The 27,368-nt window shown below is 52.5% G+C and overlaps 1 long non-coding RNA gene across 2 annotated transcripts; it reads left to right on the forward strand.

The window, feature by feature from the left end:
* The first annotated feature begins 3,037 nt into the window (after positions 1-3,037).
* On the forward strand, positions 3,038-26,850 carry LOC119253067 (uncharacterized). Of its 2 annotated transcripts, none has more exons than XR_005126979.2 (4): positions 3,038-3,378; positions 6,352-7,118; positions 7,744-7,866; positions 26,690-26,850. It is a non-coding gene; the product is annotated as an uncharacterized LOC119253067 (long non-coding RNA). The 2 variants fall into 2 exon arrangements; XR_005126978.2 differs by lacking the exon at positions 26,690-26,850 and adding an exon at positions 8,340-8,638.
* Positions 26,851-27,368: the final 518 nt, after the last annotated feature.

The following is a 27,368-nucleotide window of genomic DNA, read 5'->3' on the forward strand; positions in this document are numbered from 1 at the left end:
AAACCTAAAAAAGCCATTAAGATGTGGTCTGATCTGAGCAAACTGTGGCAGAAACACAAAGCAAATATGATTGCAATGGCGGGAGAGTGGTGAGAGGAAGCCTGTTTCACCTGCGCTCTGACGGATGCGTCTCCAACTGCCAGTGTCAGCCAGAGAGAACAGAGCAGCCTGTGTTTCAGGGAGTGAAGCGTTCATTCTCGAGGATTACGGTAGAGACACAGGACAAACTCTTGAGATCAGGTTAAGGAAACGGAACAAACTATTTTGACCACGTAGGTTAAGAACGAAAATGCACGGAGGATGTCAGGGATGAGGCGGGATACTCTGCCTGCAGTGGTATGAGTGGACTGCCTGTCCATAGAGCAGATACTGTCTCTTCAATCTTTACAGGAAAATTATTATGCCGCGACGGCGATGCTAAGATTCTTAAAAAAGTAGGGCTGTTAAAGATAATACGAATTTGTTCACCACAAGGTAATCACATTAACAGATGAAATATCTGTTCCATGTAAAAATGACCTCTGTCCTTTAGGAATTTTTCTATTTTATTAAAGATTTTTTTTTTTTAAGATTTATTTATACAAGCACTGGGTACAGTCAGAGGTGCCAGAGGGTGAGAGAATCCACCAGAGCCAGAGCGGGGAGCAGAGCAGGCAGAAGGACCGAAGGACACTGCTGAGGGGAGCAGCGGGCGGCAGGAGGGGTCTGCGCGCCAGAAATTTTTCCATTTTAAATGAGTTGAGTCTACAAGAAAAGAGTAAATAAAATGACATGAATCCTAGTCTAAAACAGGTGTAGCGGTAAACATTCTCAGCATTGATTGCGGCAGGATTCACCTCATCCCCAGCAGGAGCTTCATCCAGAGAGCGCAGAGCATGCCGAACAGGGTTACCAAAACTGACTGCATGTTGCATCACAAAGCAAACCTCAGCGAATTTCAAAGGATTCAAGGCTTTCAAAGTACATTCTTGGACCACAGTGAAACTGAGTTAGAGATCAACAAACAAAAGCAAGCTAGAAGCCTCCGCAGCCCAGACTGCTAGGAAGTTAAACAACAGGCTTCTGAGTAATGCATGACTTAAAAAAAAAAAAAATAGAAATTAGAAAATGTTTTAACTAAATGACAAGGAAAATATAAACTATCAAACTGGGGGGGATGCAGTTAATAATAGTGTTTAGTGATGAGAAAATATATTATTGAGCAAATGAATGTAATAAAGATTCCAGCAGAACTTCCAGCCCAGGTGCAATGAACACTCCAACGCAGGCATCACCAACAAGTTTGCTTCCTTACAGCTCCTCCCTCTCAAGATTCACGGCCAGGGCCTCAGCACCCTTATCCACAAGGTCGGGCAGCCGGCCAAGCTGGTCTGTCTCTCCAAGGCCATCCCCGAATGCCTGCATCTTCCCCGCCTTGCTTTGCCCCCTGAAGTACCGCTGTACTTCCTCTGCCTGGGTAAAAGGCTCGAATTTATATCTACAACATTTAGGAGATTTATAGCATTCAATGAATATTTTAAAAAGGAATTAAGGTTAAAAATCAGTGACCCAGCCTCTGTCCTGCAGTCAGAGTCCACGCTTAGCTACTCTTTAGACTTGTCTGTGCCTCTCTTTGCTTCTTCATAGTCCAGGACAGGACTAGAGGGGCTTGGTGACAGGTGTAACACACCTGAGGAGCTGTGAACCCGCACCCCCGGGTCAGACACAGTGGTGTACACTAACACTGCCTCTATTAAAAAGTACAATTTAAAAATAAATAAATAGGGCCTCCCCCTGTGGCGCTGCGGGTTGAGCGCAGCGCTGTGAAGCTGTCCGCAGCCTCTGCAGTGAGGGTTCAATTCCCAGCCAGCCAGGGAGCTACCCACATGGCGCGGCAGACCTCTCCTGTCTCCCCGCTGCTCCCCTCAGCAGTGTGTTTCACTCAGTCGGCCTGATCTGTTCCCCGCTCTGGCTCTGGCGAGTCCTCTCAACCCCCATACCTCTGGCCTGTACCCCAGTTTTTGTATGCATAAATAAATACATCTTAAAAATAAAAAAGGAAAAAAAAATTCTTTAAAAAATAAAAAATAAATAATAAACGATCTAATCTAATCAAGCAAGTATATTAAAAAAAAAAAAAAAGAACACACATCAAACTCAGGACAGCAGACACAAGATCATAACATCTATTTCTGTCTCTCTGGAGAATCCCGACTCATGAACACGAGTTAGGGAAATACCGGGGGAGCACTCTGCTGCCTGAGGGCGGCTGAGCTAGCGCAGGACGGAGAGGATCCGAGGACAGGGCAGGCTGCAAACGATTCCATGTGTCACGCATGTGCGACGTCACATGCAACACACTGTTGGGTACACATATGACATTGCAAGGCGGGCCTTTCTGTGCTGAGGATAATGCGGTCGTCGCCTGATCCTGACGACCTCTGTGGCGGGCAGGAAGGAGGCCTGCAGAGGGCGGTGCCGTCCCGGGGGAGACGAGGCTGGAAACACACAACTAACTGATCGTGAAAAGTGGCTACTGAGCTGGTCGAGATCACTTGGCATTGGCTCGTGCGGAGGGTGGGAGACAGCAACTTCCTGCGCCGATTTACCGACTCTTCCATCAGCATTCTGTTTTGTATCATTTGTCTCCATTTCACGGAAATTTTCTTTTCAGAACGCTCTCCCGGCCCACACTTGGGGTAGCACACTGGTTTGATTCATTCAGCAGCAGCCACTTGGATGAAAAGATGCAGCAGGAGTAAAATACAGCTCTACACTTGAAAAAACCGTGAAGCCATGTGACACGTCAGACAGACACACACGGTGATTGCTCATAAGCTAAAAGTGGCTCAGACGCCCCACCCACAAACGGCCACCCCAAAAATGCCCAACCCCAAACTCCCTACCCACAAAGGCCCCACCCGCCAAGGCCCCGCCCACACGGCCTGGCAGGCGCAGTCACAGGGTGACTATTAAATCATAAAGGGATTTGCACTGTCATAGCAAAGACTCATCTTAAAGCCCCATGAGAGTGTGGCGGGCCATGCAGGCACACACGAGCCTTACGCATACACACCCAGACACTCTCCTACTCACACACGTGCACACGCATGCACACCCATGCCCAGGCCTGCACACACAATACACACGCCGTCTCACACACACCCCTATCGCTCGCTCTGCACATTCCCAGACGCCTCTTTTCTCTGGGCGGCTGCAGATAGGATTGCAGAGCCCGGGGCTTGGGGTGCAGGACAGATGCCAGCTGGAGGGACGGGGCGCAGGCGGGGTCCCCGGGATGAAAGGGCAGACGCCAGCTTCCATGTTTCTGTCGTCTACTGTCTCTGTTTATCCTTCAGATACAACCTATAAAGCGACTGTTCATCTACTTAGTCCTGGGTAAGACGCAGGCATGCAAGCCCGATCTCAAATTTAGTTTGTCGCTTGCCGTCGTGAAAGGAGATGTGATTTATGTTTATAATAAAGTACTTGAAATGTCATTTAATAGGAAAACAAATGGCGGTGGCAAGCTCACCAGCCGAAAAAAAAAGAAAGGTGTTTGGAAGTTTGAGCTCAACATTTTTATCTCATCACATTTGAAGTTACCTATTTTTAATCTAATTGTAAAAATGATCTGTCTTCATAGATCTTTTCCACTTTTTTTTTTTCGAGAATTCATCAGCTGGGTTAATGATGACACAGAATTTTAATATATGCATTAAACATTTAAGTTTTAATATGTTAACATGTCATAAGATGTGAATAATAACAATGTTTTATATATGAAGTGAAAACATATTTTATGTGAGAAATAGTTATAATGCCGGGGAAGTGACTTATATCCATAACAATTTCATTTAAATATTGCTTTGGCTCCCCATCTATCTTAGATGCAATTTTATAGGCCTTTTAAAAAATTCATTTCAGTGTGACCTCTCTGAGGCCGCAACTTAGCGCCTCTAGACCCAAATGCAATTGTGCTGGTGCTGCCTCCTATTCAATTACCTCTCCAGTAGCCCGTTGGAGCCGCACGCCCCAGCCCCGGACTCCCCAGGAGCGAGGACAGAGGTTCTGCCCTAAGGTTGAGTCTCTGCCTGGGTTGAAACCCCCCGAGTATGAGCTCCTCCTGGCCCAGCGTGGACTTGGGACGCTTGATCTTATGGCCTAGCTCTACCTGTCCACACCCTCCCCCGCCCCCCACCGTGATTTGAGTTGAACCCCTAGGGAGAGGAGAAACAGCAAAGCCTTGGTGGGGTTCACCCCTTCTTGACTTGGTAAGGGTGAGTCTCTAGTTTAGCATGTACGTAAACCAAGTACATTCAGTGTGTATCTTGAAAGCGTCCTCATATTAGAACTTGTTGAATACCCTGATGTAGGGAAAGTAAAATGTCAGGCTTTTCCACCCTCCTGCCATTAGGGATGATGATGGATCCTGACAGTGGGCGCCTGGAGTGGGGTGTGGGCATATGTGGGTGGGTGCACCTGGGCTGAGACTGGGCCTACGAGGGCGGCGTCATGGGGAACAGCAGAGCGAAAGGAGCAGAGAAGCTGAGGCCACGAGAGAACGCCGGGAGCCGAGAGAGAGAAGACTTGCTGGGGGGCCTGCCAGCCTCCCTCCCGGCCCCCCGGCACCCCTGCCTGCTGTGCACCTGGTAAATCCCTATAAAAGCCTGCAAAAGCCCCCGGGGGCTCCAGGAGTCCACCTTACCCGTCTGCTTGGGTCACAGGGAACCAGCTCTGTCCCTTCCTGCCGCTCCACTGGAGGTATTGACGGCTCTGGTTTGATCACCACACTCATGACTTTCCCCCCAAACTTAATTCCACAGGGAATTGGAGGCTCCCCGGGGGAGCAGGTGCTGGCGTGTGGGACATCCTCTCCCCCCCAGACCCCCGCTCGGGGCTCAGCCTTGCGTGGCCTCCCCCTCGAGAGAGAAGCACAAAGCGCCACACCGAGATGGGCCATGTGGCTTGACATTTCCTCCCTGTGGTTTTGTCATCCTCTGCCTAAAACCAAACATCGTGTTTATAAGGAAAAGAAGCATCCTTGAAATCGCCGCAAAGCGGCTGCAGGACTTCCAGGATCCGTGCAAAACAACAATGCGCTTTGGTAATTTAAGAGCTGATGAATGAAAACATCTGGGTTAAATTTTCCTTACAATTGCACTCGGATTTCTAAACCAAGAAAAATCAGGTTTGGGGGGAAAATCATGAGTGTGGCTCTCAAGCCCAAGAGCCGTCGATCATTCAGGGTATTCAACAAGTTCTCATATGAGGACGCTTTCAAAATCCACTGAACGCGCTCGCTTTGCAGACCTTCTGGACTAGCGAGAAGGAAGCGAAAATATCAGTGTCCCCCACCCCTGACCGCAAGGGACAGTAGAATAGCTTACGGTAACTTCAGGATGAAGTCGGCTTCGTTATTTCAAGCTGGAAACAGGTCCGGCCATCCCAAACGCAAGTGTCCTCATCTGTCTATGCACTACTAGTACTCTCCACACTTACCAGCCAGTATTTGTTGGTTTTATATATATAATATGTATTTTACATCATTTTTGTACCGTGTATGCATTTTCATCTTGGTTATAGTCCCCGTAAAATTCCCACCCCCTTGTTTTGACCCTACTCCCGCCTCCCCCGCTGTAGTGTATCTCTGGTGTATAGTTGTCTGTTGATTTTGCTTTTGACTTTATGACCACCAGTCTTTTTCCTGGTCCCATGTTTGGGTTTTCTAGATTCCTGCTAGGAGTGAGACCATCCGATATTTTTCTTTTTCTTTCTGGCTTATTTCGCTGAGCATGATCCCTTCCAGCGCCATCCGTGCTGCTGCGAAAGGCATGAGTATCTGTTGTTTTGTCACATGGGTGACCTCACCCCGTCTCATCGTCCACACAGCAGGCCACAAATCCTACCAAGCTTGTGCCACGCAACGTGTGTTCCTGCCGGGGAAGGGGAGGCAGAATGTGTCATGGGCGTCGCGGATGATACTGGGGTGGCTGCTCTCAGGGCTCCTGGAGCTGCTGAGTGGAGGGGTTGGTGGTCCTGCCGGGACACATCTTTCTCTTTAAACTGCTCTCACGGCAGCAAACGCATACACGCCCCGTCCTGAGCAGGAGTCAAGAAGGCTTTGACTCCAACTAGGAGGGAGGGTTCTTAAAACCCCATCAGTATCTTCTTCCATGAATATCTTGACAGCATAACTGTCCACAACTTTGCTTTGTCATGCTTTTTACAGTTTTAAATAAAATGCTTTTTAGGTGACTTAAAGATCTTGACTTTAGTGATCTCACCCCGCATTTAAATCACAAGTCCATGGTGCCTCTACCAGAGATTGTCCGAGCTAATTCTCTATCCTGGGTTACTCTCCTTCTGCAGACGCTGCCCTGGGGGTGCCGGCCATGAGATGACCAGCCAGGCTGCACGCAGAGCCCCCGTAACTGCAGTGAAATTGCCATCACACAAGGATGCGCTGCCATACAATGACATTGAATCAGAAACCAGCCGAGACAATGTATTCATTCGGGAGATCCATAAATATTTGGAAATTGAGCAACACGCTTATGGAGGACCCTGTCTCAACAAAAATAATCATGCAACAGAACAGGGAGAATTTTAACTGAATGATTTTTTAAAAGCATATTAATATTTATGGGATGAGGCTAATGGAGTGCGTGGAGAGAAATGTATCCCTTTAAATATGCCTCCACGATAAATCGGCACGTTCACGCTAAGAAAACAGAAGAAAGGAAAAAAGCAAACAAAACGCAGAGCCGCCCAAGGAGTCAGGGGACCAGAGCGAGCCAGCGCCCTAGAAAGCGGAAAAGTAATAAAAGTGGTGGAACCGAAAGCTGATTCTTTCAAAAGACGGATAAAAATGACAACATCTCAGCTGGGGTCGTCAAGGGGAAATAAGGCAGCACCCACATCCCCCAGACCGGGAACGAAAGAGGGGGACTCCCCCCGAGCTGGCGGAAATTAAAAGAATTGACGGGAGCCCTAAGAAAGCTGTTCTGCCAAGAGATTAGACAAATCAAAGGGAGTGACCAAATCCTGGAAAGGCACGCGAGTCTGGAAAGTAAAGAATCCAAATAAAACCATGAGTACCCATCCAGGAGGCGCCTCGTCGCTAAGAAAGCCAGCAGGTAAGTTTCACCCAATAATCCTCAGAAAAAGAAAAGGACGTAGAGGGCCTCCCTGGGGGCCTAGGGGTTGAGTCTCAGGCTGTCACTGCTGCAGCCCAAGTTTGATCCCGGCCAGGGAGCCACCCACAGGGCGCGGCAGACCTCTCCTGCCTCCCCGCTGCTCCCCTCAGCGGTGTACTTTGGTCAAACTGCCTGTTCTGCTCCCCGCTCTGTCTCTGGGGAGTCCTCTCACCACCCCTTCTCTGCACTTCTGGCCTGCACCCCAGTTCTATGCAAAAAAAAAAAAAGAATTTAGATTGTACACTCTTGCGGCATCAACCCACAGTCTCAGGCAGGCTCGGCCTCCTGGCTTCCCGTTCCTGTTCTACTTTGGGGGTACGGAGCCAGTGTCCCCAGATGACCTGGGAAATACTAGGTGCAATGAAGGCATGAATGAAGAGAGAGGGTTGCTAATTATTCAAGACATACATTTTCTGCTAGAAAAAAATCCAAAGAAAGTTTCTAATTATGTTCCTTTTCACAGCCCAGTGTTAGTAACGTATGAGCCAGTTTCTAAGTCGCACGGAGGTTTGGCTTGTGTTAAGAAGACTTAGAAACTGAAAACATCCCCCCTTGTGTTATTCAGCCGAAGAGTCCGCTGTCCCAGAAGATGGGGCTGGAGTAGGCCCTTGGCCAGCACCGTGGGCCGACCTGGAGGTCTGAGGACACAGCAGGGGAGAAGCCACATCCCAGAAGGTGACGATGAAAAGTAAGTTCCTTTTCATGTAATTCACATCACGCCTCCATTTCTTACCACTTGATGCTGAACTTGACCCCGCTCATTCTTGCTTTGTTAGCAGTTCCTGGTAGAACCCTGAGAATTTTTATTTTCAGGGGTCACTGTCTAAAGATTCAGCCTCTGCCTGAAGGTGCAGGTAAGCTGTGTGAGGAAGTGGCCTCATTCCTGCCAGGTGGTTGCTGTCAGCCAGCTAGACGTAGGACCTCCTGGGGGGCTGCCCAGGATGCTGACTGAGGAGGAAAAGCCTGAGTTGGTGAAAGCTGTGCTGGCTCCCCAAAATCAGGTGGGACTGGTGCCCCTTCCTGAGGCATGAGGCCCCAGCTCCCTATGGTGTTCTTACAGGACACCATAAATATAGTCCAGTAATTCCACTCCTCAGTATTGACACATGAATGCAAGAAACGGACTTGAAGGAACTCTCTGCCCTCCTGTGTTCTGTGCAGCCCTATTTACAACAACCAAGCTATGGAAACAACCTCAGTGCCCAAGGCCAGAGGATTAGGAAGATGTGACCTCTATACACAGTGGAATACTACGCAGTCGTGAAAAGGATGAACTCTTGCTATTTGTGACAACATGGACAGGTCTGGAGGGGATGATGCTGAGTAAAATAAATCGGGGAGAAAGACAAATACTGGATGATTTCACTCGTAGGTGGACAATAGAGAAATAAAGGAACTTACAAAATTAAGCACAACATACCCTAGAAATATGACTGCAGAACCGAGACCACAGAGGCGCAGTGAAGTGGGGGGCGGGTCTGAGGACTGTGGGTGTCTTGGCGGTGAATGTGGGGAATGCATCTGAAGGGCTGTCAACCCAAACCCCTAAATCACATACAGTGTTGTCAGCAAATGTCACGTCAATTAAAAATTGATCATTTTTTTAAAAAGTGAAGATTTGCCATTATCGGGGAATCCTTTATTCAAGTCTCTGATGTCCGCCATCAGCTGGTTTCGAGTAAACCGTGTTAGTCGGGATGACCCGGGGGCCAGGTTCAAACAGCTGACCGGGGTTCAGAGCAGAGCTAGGTTGCCAGAAGTTCTGCCCACAGGCCACTCCAGTGGCCCCTGTGTCCTGGCCTGCCCTGCCCACGCGCCTGCCAACTGCAGCCTCCTGGGGGCCCCGCGTTCCTGTAAGTCACTCCCTGTGATGAATCTCTGAGTAGAAACCAACCGGTGCCGCCTCTCTGGCTGCACCCTGACTGCTACCGCCGTGTAGGAAGCAGGTGCCTCTGGGCGAGTCGTATGTGAAAGTTCCTATTCGACAGAGCCACGTGTCCACTGCTGGCCATGGGGAGGACAGAGGAGGGGGGCAGGAGGCTGCCGTGCAGGGTGGGGTGAGACGTTGCAGGAGGATGGAGGAGTAGGAGAGGAGCAAAGACAGGACTCAGCGCTGCTCCTGGGGCCCATCCCAGCTCGGAACCCCGAGCCGGACTGTGTGGCTTTGGGAAGATGCTGGAAGGTCTGTCTATGAGGGCAGCGGGGCGAGAGCCACCCCTTCGTGCTTCCTGCGTTCCTGTTTCTTTCTCCTCCTCCTCCTCTGACCTGTTATTATTACGGTTGTGCTCCAGGGGCCACAGGAGACGGGTTCCAGGACCCCAGCTCCTACCCCTGGGGCTGCGCAGTGTCTGCCACGGCCGCTCGGCCCCTCCTCCCTGCGGCTCCCCCCGCCTCCCTGTAGTGTCCACTCTACTTCCCGCGTTGGGACACGACGGACAGCTTTTGTTCTATTCATTAAACATATTTTCCATTTACTGGGGATGGAAATAGACACGTTGCTAACTCCCGACAGAGGTTTCCACATCACAAAATTGAGAAATCCGCGCTTTCCCAGACCCACAGGCCCAGCAGCCGCCTCGCCTGACCCCGGCAGCACTTGGAAGGAAGATGCACGTGAGAGAATCGGCGTGGACGCCCCAGAGGTGCAGGGCGCGTTCAGATCCACCCGGCTGGGGCTTCAACCTTGGCAGAGCCCACGTGGGAGGTCGCTGTGTGTTTTCTAGAAAGACTCTGCACCCCGTGACGCCCCTTGTCAGGAGGGTGTCGGGAACGCCGGGGTCTGCTTCTCGTTAGGACGAGTGAACAGCACCACAGACACGCCCGCGAAGGGTAAAATTAGAACGGGGCACTAACAACTATGGCAAAAACAAAGTTTATTTTCACCTCTGCTCCCTTCATCCTAAACTCATGTCTCCGTATGTCGCTCGTAATAAAACCCCGCAGGATGTTTAGGACCTTCCTTTGCCCGTGAGGCTGGCGACTTGGTTTCCGCTCACGAGCGCTGAGGTGCAAACTTCCTTTCTTCCACAGTCTCCGACCGAGCGTGGCGCTGAGAGGAAGGGTCAGGTCCTGCCTCTTCCTCTTCCGCTGGGTGGTCTGAGAACTCACCCAACTGACTGGGTGAATTCGGTGATTGTGATAATAAATTGATATCCGGGACTCGACACTTGATAAAGAAGGAAGAAAGCAATGAGATAACAAACGTGTTTAACTAAGAGCAACGAGCTGTGTCATCTGAGAGTCCTTCAAGCTCTTGACCCTCGAGGCTCGCTCCGCGGGACAGAACAGCCGTGGCCTCGCCAGGCTGGGGCGAGGCCGAGCCACGTGGGCTTCATCCTAAGGACCAGGGGTGTGGGGGCGAGAGACGCGGGTGTTTGTTGGAACGTCACACCAGGAACCCTCCCCTTCTCCTGGACGGCTGGAGTGGACGCAGCGAGGCGACCCAGAAGCCTCTCGCCCGTCACCGCGAGGACGGCGCTGGGGGTGTGGCCGGCATCGCCCACGGCGAGAACCGCGTGGGGTGGGCGCCGCCAGGGCTCACTGGTGACCTGGGGATGGCGCCGCCGACGGCCCCACACTGCGGGCTCGGCTCCCAAGGCAGACGTGCTTCTCAGGGGCTGCGGAGCGACTGGACACGCAGCAGTTTCACTGGAGAGCTGAGTTTCAGGTGAGCTTGAGTCTCCCGGAGAATGGCCAAGAAGGCAGCTGGAGATACAGCGCAGGACTCAGAGGCCAGGCAGGGGAGAGCCGTTCAGCCAGAGATGTGCTCGCAATCAAAGAAGCAAGGACACGATTAGAAGAGACTCCTACTGTCAGCATTGGGGGTGCTGGGGCAGCCTGAGGGAGGCGGGCTTGAGCCTGAGAAGATGATCGAGAACCAGCAACAGAAAGGGGGCGCGCAGCTGCAGGAGCCGCCTGACCTACGGCCAAGGGAAGAGAAATAACGCAGGTAGCCGAGGACTGTGGACGCGGGACAGGACAGCTGTGGTGAGGGTCTGGAGGATGCTTCCAGGCCGCAGTCAGCAGCTCCCGTGAAGGAAAAGGCCCGGGAGCCCATCCAGCAGGCAGCCGCGCGGGAGCAGAAGGGAGTGGGAGCAGCGCGGCAGCCCGTCCTTTTGAGAAGTTGGGTTACGCGGTGGGGACAGCAGAGGAGTGACTGGAGCCCATGAGCTGCCTGGAGCCGTCACCGTTGACGCCTGAGAAGGAGACAGAAAGACTGAGAAACCGGCAGGAAGCTCCAGCTGAGAGACGGGGAGAGAGCGTGAGGCCTTGAGCATCAGAACTCGTAGGACTCGCTTCTGAGCCCCGATTCCGAGCACGGACGGTTCAGCCCCGGCGTGGAAATTAGCCTTACTTCAGAGGAACAACCTTCTAGAATTTTTGCAAGAAGGAATTTAACAATAAAACGTGTCCCTAGGTCACAATCACCCTCCTGGACAGCCCTCAGCGGGTCACACCCTGCAGTGTCCCCGCAGACGGCTCCTCGCAAGGAGAGTCCCGTCGCAACACACTTCCCGCAGCCGGATTTGAGGACGGCCATAAAGGTGGCTCCGCGGCAGACGGCGAGGGCGTGAGCGTGGCTCTGGAATCGTCTCTCCCCTCTGCAAAGATGGGGAATGAGACTCAAGACATTCATGTATTCATAGAAAATTGGGACATAGGTGGGTAAACAGAGCAATTTAATTAGCATGATTCTCCAGGCAGGAGCAAATGGTCTATTTGAGTTGGGTTAATGAACTCTTCCCGGGCACTGAGTAGAACCGAGGCGTCTTTAAAGGATTCATTGACCCCATGGGGATGAGCCCTTTTTCTATCAGAGAGCCCTTTATTTACCAATCTTCGCACGCCGCAGGAGGGACGCGCGCTTGCGAGGTAGCAGCTCCCCATCGGAGCCGGCAGCCTCTCACACGCTTCACGCCCCGCGCACAGAGCCTTCCTGGGGGGACGTGACCTCCAGCCCTGGGCGTGTCGGCCGCCTTCTGCTGACGAGGGGCCCAGAAAGCGGCAGGGACTTCCTGCTCCCCGAGGCCACCTGTCCCGGGGGGCCCGGCCTGGTGCTCACCGGCGCGGGAGACTGGGGGGCGAGGCCGGTTTGAGGGGTGCTTGGTGAGCATCCCCTTTACACCGGCGCCCCGCGTCTCTGCAGAGAAGACATCGGCAGGCTGCCCCCCGCCCTCCGGCTTCAGGTGGCCGCGGCGGTGGGGTAAGCCAAGCAGAGGCCCCGGCCTCTCCGCCACCGACTGCAGTGCCACCCGCGGGGGTGTGATGGCATCCTGTCTCTGGGGCTCAGGCATGGCAGAGGAGAGGAAAGTGCACGACTCGGTTTTCCCCTTCATTTACCTGGCGATCACCCACTTTTCCGTGTGCATCGGCCGTTGCCACAGGCCAGGCGTGCAGACGCCCCAGCGTGGGGTTCTGTGAGGCCCCCTGTAGGGTTTCCGGGCCGGGGAGTTGGCACAGATGTGAGCCCCGGCTGGGCGTCGCGGAGTCCTCGTCTCTCCCCAGGCGCCTCGGGGCCCCCATGGCAGGCTGGCCTGAGAGCCTGCGAGTAAGAGGGACGCATCCCAGAGGCCGCGGCTCTGCCCCTCCTTTGGCTCGTGAGGTGCACAGCCTTCCTTCCCTGGGAATAGCACGTGCCGCACCCGGCGTCTCCGCCTCTCAGAAGGGAGTTGTGTGAGCCATGGGGCGGGACAGACTGGTGGGGGCCCCCAGGGACCCTGGCATGTCTGTCCCCGAAGCTCCACCCTCCGGCAGGCCACCAAGACTTGGGACTGGTCAAGAGCTCTTTGCAGGAGGAGAGTGAGCGCGGTCGGAGCTGAGGGCAGGAGCGCGCCAGGTGGATGGAATTCTGAGAAGCAGGTGGCCAAGGAGGCGGGGCCGTGGCCAGAGGGTGGGCGGGGGGAGCAGGCAGAGCAGGGCAGGACCTGGCGTGGAACACGGGAGAGGGAGGCTCCCGGGAGGCGGCGGGGGCTTGGCTGAGCTGGCAGGGGGACCAGGCAGGCCGCTGGCTGGCAGGGACAACCTTTACCCTTCAGAGCAACAACCAGAAGCCGGGGAGAGCACACACGGCCAGTCAAGAGGCCAGGGCGGGCCGGAAAGGTGCTGCCACGACTCCATTGCGGCGAAGGCGGGTGACAGAGGAGGGGCGCAAGGTGGAGCAGAACCGAGAACATGCAGAAATAAACACGGAAATCAGAGCCTCGCGTGGACGGACTCCAGGACACACCCTGGATCAAGACTCTGCAACGTGCCTTCCTGTCCAGCTGCCCTGGCGTCCAGATGCCAGAAAGTCCTCTCGTCGTCACCTGCCACCCGCATCTTTTCTTTGCAGAACAGCTTGAGCATAAAATAATCTTACGGTTAAAGAAAACCGCCCATGGACAGGATTTCTGCCCCAAACGCTCTCCTTCTGGGTGCAGGAGTTGGAACTACGAAGACCTAATCAATTCGATTTTATTTCAGATTTTTCACTAGGTCGTTACATCCAAAATGAGTGTGAGTGATGAGGGATCCAAGGTATAAAAGCTGCCCATTTTTAACGCTGATTTAGTTCATTTTTAAGTAGCTGTTTCAACTGGATAAGCCATTGTTCCAGAATTAATTGAGGTCGTTACCCTATAAAATATGGGCGCGTGCATGGTGCCCACCCATTGCACCCGCACCCGCTTCGTATGGAATAATGCGAAACCGCTGCCGCTTGCTTTCCAACCGCATTTCACTGTGATGGAGAGACTGTGATTGCTACACAGCCCGGGAACGGGCTCTATCTGTTACCCGATGGATGACAAAGCCGCCTTCAATTATGTCAAGCCGGCGGAATTATAATTAGAGGCCTCATTTATAAACAAAATCTTTTCGTAATGCAGGGTCAATAAAATTCATGAGCGAGCCCTTCGATATCGGAAGCCGATGACTGTATATACTCTAGACATAAATTCCACGCAGGCGTCCTTGGCCTCAACCGTTGGGACCTGCCCGGGTCACAGCAGACAGTGAGCCTGGACAGAGCAGCCTGGCAAGGTCAAGGCCGATGACCTTGGCGCCGCAGGGACCCACGCGGATCAGTGCTCCAGGAGGAAGAAACTTAACGACCAAGACATGAGGGAGCAGAGTGGAGACTGGGTTGGGGTGGAGAGCTCACCGCAGAACCCCAGAATCCAGAGCTCTAGAGACGCCCCTCTCTCTAGGGAGCCAGGGGTGCCCAGATGGGAGAGCCGGGAGGGGCCAGACATGGGCCCCAGCTACCCCAGTTCCTAGCACAGTGGGGGAAGCGTGCAGACGGCGCCTCGGGGCCACAGACCCCTCGTGGGAGGGTCTCCTGTTGTTCCACATTTTCTGCGACGCTTGCTTTTTCGTTGACCTTTGTAGACGGCTGTTCTCAAAGTGATCTTGAGCCCGGGAGCGACGGTGCAAGTGGCCAAGCGCTGGTCCTGGACACACCACCTCACCACGCTGTGGCTCACTGTCCGTCTGCGAGGCCCCGAGCAGAGCCCCACGCGAGTCGATCGGCGGTCGACAGCCAGCGGTCACGTCTCTTATGTTTGGAAAACACTAACGAAGCGCGTTTCTCCAACTCTCCGTCCTGTGCAGTGCAGTGACAGGGCGGCCCGAGGCCTCGCTGTCTGGAATTTAGGCGGCAGCCGGGCGAGCCCAGCAGCCACCGAGGCCTGGGCGAGTTGTCTGAGACGGAGTGAAAGGGGCACAGGAGAAAGTGTGAGTGGACACAGTGATGCTTCCGTATTTAGAGCTGCGGGTTTTGGGGTGACCCTTCGCGTCAGCACCCACGATGTCTGATGGAGGGCGTCAGGTGGACACCAATGCCCCCCTCAGCCCGATGCTGGTATCCCGACTCCGCCTGCGTCTGCACGACGTCCCGCCGCCGCCTAACAGATGCGCACACACTCGGATGCTGCAAACAAGCCCGACACCCTCGCCCCAGTCAGGATCCCCAGTCCAGTTTGGGGGGCAGAGCTGTGCCTCCATCTCACCAGCTGAATTCAGAGTCTCAGTCGGCTGGGCAGGGGCTCGGTTGTGCCTCAGGCTTTTCCCTCCAGGCCCCCAGGCTGCTGGCAAAATCAGCTCCCTGCTCCTGCGCTCAGCTCCTAATTGCTTCCTTCAGGAAACCCAGTGGGGACCCCTACTCCCTCAAATCCAGAGGTCCTGCCCACCCCAAGGGCAGGTGGAGATCTTGGGGGACACCCTGTGGATTCTACCTGCAGACCCCGCTCCTCAACCCTGACCTCCGGTGTGGTCTCTGGCACGGTGACTCTGCCCGGAGGCAGCTCAGCCTCCTCAAAGGGGTGACACTCCCATGTGCCCAGAAGCTCCCCGCCCTCCCTCCCTGGGCAGCGACAGAATGAGTCCCCCACAGGTATACCGGGGTGCTCTGCTCGGACCCCACCCCAGGTGGCCTCTGCTTTCATTCCACCAGGATGTGCTGCAAAGCAGAGAAGGGTGCCCCCCTGCCTCTCTGCCATGTGCTGGGGGGCACAGGTGCTGTACCCGGTCCAGCTCCCACCAAGCCGGCCACCAGCCCACAAGCCCAGGGCACAGGTGTCTCTGGAGTTAGAAGGGAGGAGACTGACTTCCCCCCAGTGGATCCTTTTAGGGGTCAAGTCATAGAAGACACTAGCTGTCTTGGTCAGCTCTGAGGCACCGGGAATGCCCGCGCGGACCCAGGCTTGCCCCGGGACTCCCCGTCATGTCTTCACAGGACTCCCCGTCACGACAGCTTTCAAGAAGAGTCTCCCCTTTCCCAGGACATCGTGGTAAACATGCCTCTTGTCCCAGGGGCCTCTCGTGTCACCAGAAGTCATCTACAAAAACGGAGCAGCGTCACCCTCGCGGGTCGGAGGGAAGTTTGTTTCCAGGAAAGGAGGGAAAATCATATGCCCGCTGGAGATCTTTAACGACGACCATATAATCTGAAGTATTATTAGAAGAATATCCCCAAAAGCGCTCGGAGTGAACACCCTGATGAATAATGACAATATGGCTGCAACCCTGTTCTCATGATTTTTAAAAATTGAATTTTTATGCCCATAAATCATGCTACGCTGTGAGTGTCCTGAGGGCTTCTCAGCTGAGGGTGTGGTTTGTGCAACCAGACATCTGTTTTGGTGAATCACTGGCTGGTCCTTTCTGGAAATGAGGGTCCGGAGCCGGGGAGCCCAGCTTTCCATGGGCCCTGCTGCTGAGGAGGGGGCCGGAGCTGCCTTGCCCCCCAAGATTTGCAAATGACCTGCCTGGCCCCTTCTGCCCCCATCCTATGGATCCCAAAGGTGCCTCAGACATGGGTGGCTTTCGGGCCTCAGCGACCTTGTTTAGGCCAACCCTGTTTGGCTGGACACTGACCCACGAGGCGACGGGTGACTTGGGGTGCTTCCTGAGGAAATTTTAACTCTCTTCTTTCTCTTCTCTCTGTGGCACGCTGATCATACTGCAGCTCTTTTCTATTAAAGGTCTTGGGCCTCCCTGGTGGCTTAGGGGTCAGTCTCAGCACTGTCACCGCCACAGCCTGAGGTCAAGCCCAGACCAGGGAGCTACCCACAGGGCGCAGCAGACCCCTCCTGTCTCCCCGCTTCTCCCCTGCAGTGGATTTCAGTGGATCCACCTGTTCTGCTCCCCACTCTGTCTCTGGGGAGTCCTCTCACCCTGCACCTCTGGCCTGCACCCTGCTCTTGGATGCAAAAACAATAAATAAATTAAAAAAAATAAAGATCGTATGCACTAAGTATGTTTGTCTTGATGGGGTAGATGGCAGAGCCCATTGAGAGCAGGCAGGTTTGGGGGTGCTGGAGCCCCCTCACCCTGCCCACTAACAATGACTTCCATCTCCCTCCTCGGAGGCCCCCGAATTTCTGCAGTTCCAAACCCTCCCCTTCCTACCCGAGCCCTGGGTCTGAAGGAATAGCTGTTCCCTGAAGTTGCGCCTCTGGGATCACTTTGGGGTGTATCTTCCCGGAGGGCAGCTCTAAGGGCAGCTGCTGATTCTTCGCTTTAAATCCCGCAGCGTTACTGGGTGGCTCCTGAGCACCAGCGACTCAGACTTCGTAGCGCACGATTTTACATTTCCTCCCTCCTTCTGACTTGCATTTTTCTCTGTCCTCTTTTTCGGTTTATGTGCGTGAATCTTGCAAAAGCCAGCGCCAGTATTTTCTGAAACAGTGTTCTCAAAAAATAAGCATTTGATGTACTTATGGATCCATCTAAATGGCGCCACTCGAGGATGAGAGGAGAAATCTCGGGTAGGAGCGACCGTCTGCACGATGGTTGTGTTTGCTGTGAGAGTATTTACCGAGCAGGCCTCTGGCTTTAGGCGAATATTCCAGACTCAGGGCTCAGCACCCTGTGGGATGTGACTGACTTGCGTCTGACCCCGGCCCGAGGAGCTGGCGCTGGTGGCTACCAGCGCTGCAGGAAGCGCCCAGTGCCCGCATGAAACCACACACTCAGGCTCACAGGGACAGTCAGAGCAGACCTGGGCCTGGACCCAGGGCGTCATGGGGCTCCACACAGCGCCCCCTCCTGCGGCCAGTTCTCCCCTGCGGGCAGAGTGCCCCGGGCCAGCAGGGCGGGGCATTGAAATAAGCAAAGTTGGGGGTGGGGTCAGAGAGACCCAGTCGAGTGGACCCCCAGCCCATGGGCCACAGCTCTGCTTCCTGGCGAGTGCGCTCCTTGCTACAATGCAGCAAGGGTACAGCAGCCTTGCCCGGCCACAGCATCCTTGCTGCAGCCACCAGCCCTGATGACCTGTCGAAAATTTAACAAACAGCAGCGCACCCGTTTGTGATGCTTCCACCCTCTGGGAGTCCCCTAAGCAATAGCCCCGGGGAGCTTACACACTGCCCGCTTAGCTGCTCCTTTTTCTTCTTTTTGCCTGTGATGCCCACAGAGGCATCCCCAACACGGTGTCCCCAAGCCCGGAGGCCCTTGACCCCTTACGACGCCAGCTCAGCAGCGGACGGCAGGTGTCTGGATGGCCACCGGCGGCCCTGGCTGGACCCACGGGCAAAGTCCCCTTTCTCGTGAGCCTGGCCACGGCTGCGCGGCTGAGGACGCGTGAGCTGCAGCCTCGGGGGCAGGACAGCGGGCGCCCTGTCGGGTGTCCCCTGAAGATGCTCGCTCGCCTTGACGCCGTCCCGGGAGTCAAGCAGACACAAGTGCACAGAAGAGGCCAGAGCCCTTTGGAGAAAGACAGACGGTCTCGGCTGCCCCTGAGTTCATGCACAGGCGAGTGCCAGCTGCTCTTTCTCTGCCCCTCGGCGGTGCCCGCGGGTCGTCCCCGGCGCGTCCCCTGAGGCGTGGTCACGGCGCACCTGGCAAACGCCTCTCCTGGCAGAACACGTGTCCCGATAAATAAGCAGCGAGCTCTGGGGAAGGAGTTATTTCTAGAAAGAATCCAGGAGGGCGAAGACCTGCCACGGAGATCATCGGGCAAAACCGGCCCAGCCCCCGGAGGGCGCCGCGTCTGGGGAGGGTGCGGGCGCTGTCTCTCTTCCGGGAGGAGGAGGCTTGTCGTCGGCCTTTACCGCTGTGTTGCTGAGTAAGTGAAAATAACGGAAAATGAGGTTCTTCCAATTTCAAACTGTTACAATATGGTTGCTCGCATGCCCCGTGGAGAAGGCCCGGGGGCGCGGGCCGGCCGCGATCGGCACACGTCAGCACTTTGCGTGGAAGGGAAACATCCATATCTGACTCCAGCGAGGATGAAATCAATACAGAAACATTTCCAGAGAAGTCCTGCAGCTTTTTATGCATCTGCAGCTAGTCTGTCGTGCGCAAAAATCTTCTGACTGTTGAATAAATCAACTGGAGAGCCACCGTCCCCAGCTCCCCGAGTGCCTTTATCTGCGCCCGGAGAGCGTCCTGCGGACAGCCCGCGGCCCGGCCTCCCGCCGCGTCCAGCCGGAGCAGGTGGGTTGCCTCTCTGCCGGCTTTCTAGATGGATCTGAACGCAGGGGTTAAGTCCTATCCCCGCCTTGCTCCCACGGCCTCCTCCCAAGCCCGCGGAACGGCATGAAGCGAGCAGCTGACCTGCTCCAGAGCCAAAACGCTGTCCTCAGCTTTCTGGCTCGGGCTGAGCCTCTGTCGATAGAATGACGCCCATTCACGGAATTGCATTTTGATTTTATTTACCTCGGAATGACGGAGCTACCGGCACGAAGCAGATCATTAGTTGAGGCCCCGCAAAGGGGCCCTGGAAAAGGCCTTCACAGGGACATGAAAGAAAGCGTTTCAACGACTTCAGGAAATTCTGAACATCATTTAAAATTGCATCGGCACAGAAACCGCTCGGCCTACCTGTCACCGGAAAAGCAGGTGCCACGTCTCTTAAGGAAACAGGGACTTGTCTGCAAAGCAGGACAGGGCAGCCTGGGACGATGCTCCGACTGGATAAGAAGGATGGAACTTCGCCTCCTCATAGCTCATCGGTCACGGCCTCGGAAGCAGAACAAAGACCCACGCGCCGGCCCTCCTGGTGGGCTGCGGCCCGGCGCTGAGCCCGCTCTGAGCCACACCGGCTCACTGCTCGTGGTAGAGACGGCGCCGTGAGGTCCCCGCACCTTGGCCCACCTGGAGATCGGGAATGATGTGGGTGGTTTTGAGGGCACATGGGAATGAATACTTGAAGATGGCTCCGGTCGATAGCTGGCAAGCAGAGTGCGCTCTGTCTGCTTAGCTCTCGCTATCACTTGTGCCTCATTAGATTGTCAAATCCTTAGGGGATTAAATACTCTTGTTTATGCTGGGATTTCCTAGGCCCCTAATAGTCCCTTCACTAGCATTTGTTAAATTAATCGGGGCTGGGAAACTTGCAAAATGCAGGTTAAACCTCACAGTGGGAAAAGGATGCAAGTCTGCATTTAGTTTAGGTAATACATAATCAAGTGTGTGTGTGTATTTCTTTTTTATATATTTTATATTTTTTATTTATGCATACAAGGACTGGGGTGCAGGCCAGAGGTGTGGGGGTTCACTAGAGACAGTGGGGAGCAGAACAGGCGGATCCACTGAAATCCACTGCTGAGGGGAGCAGCGGGGAGACAGGAGAGGTCTACTGCACCCCGTGGGCTTTTCTCTGCCTGGCTGGGGATCGATCTCATGCTGCAGAGGCTGCAGATAGCTTCATAGTGCTGAGACTTTAACCCCTGTGCTACCAGGGAGGCCCCTGTATGTATATTTCTAAGGCTTCTCATGTATCTAAACCTTGGGAAGTGATGACTAATGCAACCAAAGAGGGTCATACAGGTTGAGATGTTGCCAAAGGGGCCATTTCTCACCTTCTCAGCCCCTCTCCTGTCCATCCATCTTCCAGGCCAGCTCCGGCCGCAGCATCTCTGAAGCACCCTAGACCGGCCTCCTCCGGTCCCCCCGACACGTGACTTTCCCACCTAAGCCATCGCATTCTCCCGGCCCTGCAGTTGCTTGCGTTCAGGTGTATCCCTCCTCAAAGAGAAGCCTGCTGAAGTGTTTGCACTTGTTGCTCTAACACTCCTAGCTGGGGAGTCACAGTAAGTGCCCTTGGGGGTCTCCAAAGCTGCCTTTGGGGCTGGGATCTGCCACCAGAGGGCTTTGCCTGGGGAAGCAGCTTTCCTCTCCCTGGGAGCTGACGTCACAAGGAGAATTCTGGACCCATGAGAGGACACCACTAGCCTTCCAAGCCTCACCCTAAGTCTGTGATCTTCCCCTTTTGCAGCCAATGGAATTGCACGCTCATCCGGCTCCACTGGGTTTTCCCCAGTGAAGTCACGCTGGGAGAGCATGCGGTTGGCTTGAGTCCTCGGTGTAACCAGTCCCCAGGGGGAGTCAGCGCGTTGGGAGCCCGACCTCATATTACAGAGACCAGAAAGTTCATCTTCTGTCTCGCCTGTAAAATGCAGGAGAGACGTCGCCGCCCCTGATTGCTGTCAAGGGCTAGACAGTCGTTCTCGGGGAAAGCCTCCTGAGGGTGAAACGGATCTGTGGAAATGCTGAGAACTGCACGCAGCCCCGGGGAGCGCCGGTGCCCTCCTAGGCGGACGCGTACCTGCCACAGAACCAGCGCCAGGGCCTAGGCTGCTGCAGAGAGCTCAGGGGATGCTTCCTGGGAAAGGAGTCCCTGAGCCAGGAGCCCCGCGTTCCCTGGAATCTTGGGCATCAGCTCGAGTGACGGGATTGATATCATTTTGCTCTGCTTCCTGCTCTTACCTTCCGTTCTGCCTTCCTAGAAGTAAGTGAATAGATATCAGCTAACCTGGACGGTTGCCAACATTTTTGCTGCAAATCTAGTAGGATTATTATAAACACAAGGTTTCTTAATACAAGAAAAAAAAATCCTTGGTATTATTTTTGATCTGCTATTTTAGTAACCTAATTTATAAAGCTTACTAATTACCAATGATAACTTCAGGGTTTTGGAGGATTACGGCAGCGAGGTAAATGAAATTCTGCTCACTTCTGGTCTTAAACTTTTATGTAAACATTTTTGGCATATCTTATCTGCTTTATGATCTGCCGTCGAGGGGTAGATCCAATTACAGCAGAAAGAGTTGGCTGCTGGAAATATGCATTTAAGGGCCTAAATCCGGAGCTTGGCACTAAAATTTAGGTATGTGAAGAATCAAGTACTAATATGAGGTTCTAAATATAGAAATTTGTTCACTAATAAGGTCTAGAGCTTGAAAATTAGGCCAGCGTTGTGCTTTACAAGCTAAATAACCACAGTTAAAACGAAAATGGGGAACTTTGGACAAACACTCAGGTGCCACGGCTTTGAAGTTCAGAAAAGTAATATGAATAACTGTAAACGGATATCACGTAGATTTTTATTTGGGTTAATTACCAATTTTTAATGTTTTTCTTTCATATATAGAATTTTTGAATGCTAGTCTTTAAATGGTTATAGTTCAGGTGCTTGGTTTTAAGTACAGAAATGTTTTGTTTTTTAATTAACTACACGACCTGCTATTTTATACAGAAAAATAATTCTGGTCAGCATTTAGGATATCTAATTCTTAGTAAAATCTTCTCTGCAGAGAACACAAAAATTAGCTCTTTGATCTGGGGAAAGGAGAGGTGTTTTTTTTAATTGTATTCTAAAGCACAAACGTTCATGATTGAAACGTACAAGAATCAGATTATTTACCTCTAGAACCTTCAACGGACAGAGCATAAGACGCTGTGTGAGACAGCTGTAAATGAATGTGGAATTTTGAATCAGAAACACATGAATTTGTACTTTCTGGTTATTTATTTTTAAGAACACTTAGTTTCCCTGAACATCAGCATCTTCATTTGTGAAATGGATTGATATTTACGGAATTATTGAGAAAACTGTCAAGATCACATCTAAGGGGTTGCCTGGCACGAATCTGGTTTATGATGGAGTTGACAACACCTGAGGGGAGGAGCCAATAACTGCACAAAAATGAACAACTATGTAATAAAACGCACACACACATGGAAAATATGTGCATCGGCACAGAGCTAGGTTTTGGCTGCGGTTCCTGTTGTGGCGCTCCCCGCTTCTTAGCTTCGATGTTTAACCCTTAGAACTTGACTCTGCTTCTGCTTCATTGTGCTGAGCGGGAGGAACCATCTTGTGAAAAATCTGGGTACTCTGTCCCGTTCATGGGAATCATAGCTCACCAACAAGCCAGCAGCGGTGTCGTGAAGAGGGTGTCAGCTGCCACACGCCATTTCAGATACACTGCTCACTGCCTCTGGAAACACCGCGTTGCTTTGCAAGTCCTTCCAGATTTCTTTAAATGAAATCCAGAAGACATTAAATTAGAACCACTCCTTCAAGATACTGATTGCACACTGCTCTTTTAATAAGGTGTGCAAATGAAGCCAACTTTGAGATTTGTGAAGGAAACACACCTTTTTTTTTGAGAATATGGTCTAAGGGTGAAGAGAACCACCTGCCACAGCAGACACCCCCCCCCTTCCTTCCCACAGGTAAGCGCTCTGTGACTCCTGCCTACTGGGCCTGAGCTAAGAGGCAGGATTTAGAGTCCACCAGAATTTCTGTCACCTGTATATCCTCTTGTCAATCACTATTATTTATACAGCTTGCAATTTTCCCAGCCCAGGTGGAGCTTTGTTCTCTGGAGTAACAACTGGGGCATTATTCAGAAGAGGAGCACGGTGGGCTCACCAGCCGCCTCCTCCTCTCAGCCCCTAGAGCAGCTCACCAGCCGCCTCCTCCTCTCAGCCCCGAGAGCAGCCCCGCTGGTGTGCCTGTGGAATTCTGGGGCTCAATAGCTGGAAGTCCACATCCCTACACATCCTTCAAGTTTGATTTTCTTGCTACTCAAGGTGAAGAGGTGCTCTGGGCACTGTTGCACAGGTTGAGCACTGCACAATTCCAGGGCTGGACTAATTGTGGCAGACTTTGGCCTCCTGGGGACTTTCACTAAATGAGACTTTCCGTGAAGGGGGCGGGTTGCTGTTCAGGGTGGAGGTGTTTGAGGACCCCACGTTCCTTCTCTGTTCTGGCAGATATTTGAAATGCATTGTAAAAGGAAGAGTTGCTTTGAATGACACGTCCTGAGCTTGGATTTGGATCGTGGGGAATTCTGGAGCTGGCACGGGCTCTAGGGTGGCCTTTCTGGACGGGAGGGAGCATTTCAGCTGCCCTGTAGGAGGGGCGACTCGCCCGGCCACACCTCACTTCAGATGGGTTGCATTTAATCCCAAACTTTCATTTTAGCTACTGCAACTCGGCTTGAGAAATGACTCTTACAGAAATCCCCCATGACCCAAGTATGCTGTTTTCATAGTTTTCCTGGGAAATGTAGTTGTTCTCACAGTTCTCACGACACTCATTTCATAGGGACAAGGATTCCCATAAAAGAAAAAATTAGGTGGAGGCCACAGAAGTGACCCCCTGTTCTTCTAGGGGTCAAACGTACAAGTCTGCAAATTTCAATTCTGATTAAGGACAATGGCCTGGACATACATTAGAACGCTTCCTAAAATACATACTTCAAATCTTTAAATTACCAGTTCTGGTTTCATGGAAACCCCGGTACATAATCAGGCAGTGCTACGTGAGAAAGAGGATTAAGTCATTTTCTAACATTTGTTTTAGTCTTCGGTAGCTTTACACAAACTCCTTCCTATGACTTATTTTGACTTTGGCAATGAAATCGTCTGATGAAAGGCAGAGGCTGCTTATGGCAGAGAATGTGAGTGAGACCAGGAATCTTACCTTTGGAAGTTTGTGGGCCTTAAAGTCAACATAATAAAAGATTGTAGTCTTCGCGGCGACCGTGAAAACGTATTACCACAGTAGTTAAGGATATAAATGATTCTCCCACTCAAGCAGACTCCTGCACGACCCTTACATAGATCATACAAATGTATATTTAGCAGAGAGACCTTTAAGAATGCATCATGCATGGAAACATTTACTTTGATTATTTAAAAACATATAGTATATAAATTATCTTTATCCAGAAATTCATATTAGCACTGCCAGAATTAGCCTGTGGTGTACTGTTTAAATAGATAGTTTATGCCTCTATGAAGAATGAATTTGATATTTGCATAACTTTGAAAAATGAGGCCAGAAGAAAAACAAAACAATAATTTCTTCTAAATTTTACAAACAGAATCCCATATGCTCTCAAGCTGAGGGATTTGCTTCGAGATCAAGCCTGGTTTGAAGGAGAAATACTCCACTATAGCGTTAAGATGTCGTTCTAGAAAGTAAACAACTTCATTTCATCAAGATCCACAAAAACAAAACATGGTATTCCATCCTAAGCCCCCTGCAAAATATCTCCAACTCTGGGGACTATAGCAATGTAAGAAAAAATCATCGATTTATAAAATAAGATGGAAGAAAAAAAAAATCCCCACCTGTCTCCAGATCAGTGCAGAAGACCATGCCTGGCCAGGGGCTGGCTGGTGCATTTGAAATGTGTCTAGAAAACATCCTTCCCCTGACTTACAAGGAAGTAGAATACCCGTTTCTGCCTGAACCCCTTAAATACGGGGGTGGGAGCCCGCTGGAAGGGACTAGACCTAGCATGCCAGTGAGTCTAAGTGTTCATTTTATCACCTTCTGTTGGACGGCGGCGTTCTGCTCCGCTGTGTGTGGGTGAGCACGCATCCTTGCCACCCAGATGCATGTTATCCTGCACAAAATCTTGCAAACGTGCAACCTGCATGCACAACGCCTCCTCCCCGCCTCCCCCAAACCCATAGCGACCCACTTTCCCGGGGCTGGCGAGCTGAGCTCCTGTCTGCTTTCATTCTTTTTGAGAAGAGGGAGCGCACGGAAGCATTAGCATCGACCAAATGCTGTAATCAGTAAAGTTTGAAGCTGACACACTTCTAGAGTCCTGCTTGCCAAAAATAGGATTTCATTTGTACTGTCATTTTTTTTCCCCTGAACCAGTTTTGCCAACGCTATGTCGTGAATGCAAACTCGGGGCGTGCGCGCTGGGGGCACCGAGTTTCAGTAGGTGGCGCTTCAACACAACTCACCTGCTCCAGGACCTGCCGGCTCACTCACCTGGCGCGTCCAGCTCCCCGCCGGCCCGCCACGCCGCATCACAGACCCTCGCAGACGCGGCGGGGCCTCCGGGCTCAGGCAGCTGATGCACCCTCAGTTACTGTGTTCACGCCTCCACTGGCCCTGCTTCAGAAATTAAAACCCAGAGCAAGCTGATCTTAACACCTCGGCGGTGTGGCAGGAATTCGCTTCATATTTATTGGCGTGTTGATGGGATACTGGCTTGTTTCATCTCTCCATGTATGCCCTGACTTCCCCCTTAGACAACACGCCTGGCAATATTTGTGCAGCACTCATTCCTAGTTAAAAAAAAAAAAAGATTTCCTTTCCACATAATTCCGCTATGGAAGCGAGTGAAAGGATGTTTGAGCATGCCAACAGTTTTGCTTTTAATTCGGTTTAAAGGAATCATCTGCAGCCAAGCTCATGTGGCAGGAGACAGGTGTCGCTGACAAGGTGGTGAGGGGCGGCTGGTGGGAGAGGCAGGGCCGGGGCTCGGCTGCACCCAGGAGGTACCCCCTGGTTCTCTGACCAGCAGGGAACTGCACACTTATCCCGGCAGGGAGGAGGGAAGAGACCAGAACATTCCAGCAGATACGGCCACTCCGTTCTGCAAAGATGAGGAGCAGATGCTATTCCAGCATCCCCCAACTTGTTCCCCGGCATTCGGGGTTCAGAAGGATGAGCCTTGTAAGTGTTTTAGGCAGTGGTGTAACTTGCTAGTATAGTTTCAGCAGATTCTGCATGAAAATCTGGGGGCGCGTGGACAACCCCTCTGCCCTTTCAGTCTGTTGCCTCTGCAGCGTTTGAACGAAATACACGTTTCAGGATGTCGGACGGACACGCACCTGGCGACAGGGCCCGTCCCACCGCGAGCTTTCGCTGGGAGGTATCGAGCTGCAAACCTGATTTGTTTCTAGAGTGACGCCAGTGACCACCGGCAGGAAAGAAACTAACTCATTGAATGAAATAAGAGAGTGAAAACAGTTTCTGTTTCTCCTAGATCCTGGGTCGCTGCTCTGGAATTCATAGCATGTGAGAAAAAACGAGCAGAAGGGAAGTTGGGCTCTATCATGCTTTTGAAAAACCTTCAAAGAAGAAAACACAACAGCCCAATCAAGCAGAGCAACGGAGCCGACTTTTAAAATCATACAGTATTTAAATATTGACCCTGATGGCTTTTTTTTTAAAAAGCCACCATAAAAAAATCGGTGTCTGCTGCCTTGTCTTCCTGTCTTTCTTGCTGGAATGATTCCTGACGTAAAAGAAACAAACTCAGACTCGGTGTTGAAGCCCCTTCCTCCCTGACCCCAGGCGGTGTCTCTGCCGGGACCGAAGGTTGAGATTCTCCTTCTACAACACCTGCTGTGCTCAAGGGTGTGCGCGCCAGGGACGCCGCCTCTCCATCGCTATATATTTTTGAGCAAAACTTCCCAAAGAAGCAGTGGGAGAAACTCCCTGCGATGCCACATCCTTGCTCTTAGCTGTGTCGACAGCCCCTGCTTCGCTGACTTTTCATTACAGCTCTGAGGTCAGAAGAGATGGCCGGGGTCAGCTCGGCTGCAGCTCCGGCCGCAGTGAACCCGCCTGGCATTTGCGCTTTGCCGTGGGCTCGGGGCCTTCCCCACTCTGTCTTCCTCTGCGAGAGCGGGGAGATGCCAGCAGACGGGCACGGAGGATGC

This window comes from Talpa occidentalis, unplaced genomic scaffold (assembly GCF_014898055.3).
Source record: "Talpa occidentalis isolate TD23 unplaced genomic scaffold, MPIMG_talOcc4v2.1 talOcc4.2, whole genome shotgun sequence".
Taxonomy (NCBI): domain Eukaryota; kingdom Metazoa; phylum Chordata; class Mammalia; order Eulipotyphla; family Talpidae; genus Talpa; species Talpa occidentalis.